We start from the raw sequence: 3145 nt of genomic DNA, 5'->3' as shown, positions 1-3145 counted from the left end.
ATATATATATATATATATATATTATACAAAGTTTCAAAAAATTTATGGTAAATGTTAATAGTTTGCACTTTTAATATAGTTCTTTACCTTTACATTCTAGTTTGATTGCTAGTTTTCTTTTGTTAAGTGTAAGAATCCATTTCGTGTTAAAAAAATTTTAATTGAGTCCTTAAATTATTTATCACTATTTGATTAAATTATCATCAATATATCTTGGTAAATAATAGATTTCTCAAAGGGCAATTGATTTGATAGTGTTACGTTGAAAATGTGGTCGCTGGAATATGTGTTTGGTAGTGTATGTCTTATATTTAAGAAAAAACCGACAAATAACCGAAAAACCGACAAAACCTGACATAAACCGAATCGAGGAAAAACCGACTTGATTGGTTTGGTTTGGTTCTAATATTTGAAAAACCGACTTACTTTGTTTGGTTTCTTTTTAGGAAAAAACCGATTCAAACCGAACCATGAACACCCTTATTTGCAATGATGCCTTAATATCAATAGTAGCAGGGAGATATTACAAATCGATTTATTATTTTATTCTTTTGGCCAAAAAAAGAGATACTACAAACTGATTCAACGTTAATGAGAAGAATATTGATCAAAGAACATTCGTTGGAATATACTTGAAAATATAGAGAACTACTTTATCTTTGATTCAAGTGGTAAATGTTTTCAAAGAAGGTAATTAATTCTATTACATGTCTCCGTGTCTGATATATAGGTTACGGGTTTGAGCCATGGAAGCAATCACTAATGTTTATATTAGGGTAAATTGTCTATATCATACCCTTTGAAGTGCGAACCTTCTTCGAACCCTGTGTGAATGCGTGATAGTTGCCTTTTTTTAACATGTTTAACTTAGTTTATCGAACTATTTCAAATAAGTGTGTATTTTTTAATTCTGATATCCCATTGGCATAAACAGATTAGTAATATACAGAAAGGGAAACAGATATAAGAAATCACTATTAGATGAATATAAGTTGCCACGCAAAATTAATTACTTGACAATGATATTAGTGTTGTGGATCTATCTAATTAGAAATACTGCAATTTAAAAAACAATTTGAATCACCCCCAACCCCCTCTCCCAAAAAAAAAAACTAACAAAGTAATATTAATTTTTTGATATGCTATTCTATTGACCAAAAAAATTGTATTAATTAATGCATTGCCATTTGCCAGCATGCTCATTAATTAGTGCGTAGCAAGTAAGTAAACACATGGAACCTATAGAGATGTATATTTGACACAACATATTCCTATATTTTCAGAACCTTAAATCTCATTTTAAGCTATTGATTATTATCAAATGCAGTGTCCATCGAATTAAATTAAGTACTCCGTTCTTGTTGAATAATCTGTCTTGATCTTTCTTTTCTTTTTCCTACAATGCTTTCATCTTTTATTTTGTGTTTTTAATTGTTAAGAAGACAAAGCACCGTCATTTTTACTAGCGTTTGGACATAGATTTGATTGAAACTTGAAAAAAGTATTTTTGAATTTATATTTATTTTTTAAAAAACAAGTTGAAGTTGTTAGTATACTGTATTTGTAATATAATTCTGGAAATATAAATGAATATAAACAGAAATGAACATAAACAGAAATGACAGAAAAACAATTCGAGTCCACTGAATTCACAGTGTTTCCTTAAGGAATTTAATCCCCTTCTAGTACCCAAGGTTATGGATTATTTCCTCCTAGGATAGAACGAATTACAAACTAGTGTAGTGGTACTTCAAACCCTAATGTTTCAGCGAACACAAAGTTCGGTAGCAAATCACACTTACTTTTGCTTTGTTTGATGCTAAAAGTATGCAGAAGAAGGAGAGAAAACTCAGAAAATAGTAGTGAAATTCTGAGCAGAATAATATTGTATTTATAGCCAAAGTTGGGCTGAAATCTGAAGAGGTGCAACTCTTCAGAATGACTGTTTATGCAAAACGACCACATTATAAATGCAATTACATAAATGGTCATTTACTCAACAATAAAGAGGGAAAATAAAGAGGGAAAATTGAAGAGGGTAGTCTAACAGAAAAATAGATTGGATTTAATATTAATATTCTGTTATTAAAATAAATATTTAATAACATTTCTGTTAATATTTTACTATTAACAAATAAATTTGGTCCAAAAAGTTAATCAATCAATCGATCATTTGACCGAAGCCGAAGCCGAAGCCGAGCGAGCGACGAAGACGGCGCGAGGCTTGTCTTCTTCACAATTCTTTAAGAGCTAGAAGAAGAGCAATTGCTTATATACCCATAAAAAACCTCTTCCTCTTCCAATATGGGACAATGTCCATTTGCCAAGGGGGGAAACTTAAAATTTCACTCAAAATTTCATTTCTCTCCATTTCCCATTCACCCTCTTTTAAGTATTTAATATATTAATTAAATACATAAAAAACTCAACAATCCCCCACATGAATGGGGAATGGCTATATCACGGAAGTATGCATGAAAAACTGTGTGATTCGCAAGCAAGGATTAATTGCATCTGGATAAGTAGGTTTCCCTTTGAACTTTCCGTAGTGAACTTATGTCGGATATACTCGATCAATCGGTAGATTTGATATCTTTGAACCGTCGAACTTTGGTGTATACCTAGACAACCACAAGTCACACAACCAACCCTTAACCGTCTTTGGTTCTCATTATTGTGTTCATTTCAGCCATGAACACCGCCTGGTTTCATAAGTGCGTAGAGAACTGGCCTTACAAAGTTCTCCTTGAAGCGGCTAACACTTCACACTTACATAGGTGATTCCTAAATGTGTCATCCCATAGATACACTATTTGATATACCCCGTATCAAATTTAGAAATCATTAAAAAGCCTTAATACTTTATCCTTGGTACTGAACATTGTCTCATCGCGAGAATGGACCAAAAGTTTAGTTGACAATGTTGAACCGTCATTAATGACTTTGTTTGATCTCTTTGAACCTAGATCTTGGGATCTCCAGTCTTCTAGGTAGAGTTACCGTCACTATGACTTGTTCTCGGCCACAGTCCCATTCCCCTAGATTACTTCTCAACTACCTCTCTAGTTAGGCCTTTTGTAAGTGGATCCGACACATTATCACTTGACTTTACATAGTCAATCGTGATAATTCCTCTAGAGAGTAA

The sequence above is a fragment of the Nicotiana attenuata genome, chromosome 10 (assembly GCF_001879085.1).
Source record: "Nicotiana attenuata strain UT chromosome 10, NIATTr2, whole genome shotgun sequence".
NCBI classification, from domain to species: Eukaryota; Viridiplantae; Streptophyta; class Magnoliopsida; order Solanales; family Solanaceae; genus Nicotiana; species Nicotiana attenuata.
This window is presented reverse-complemented; position numbering follows the sequence as displayed.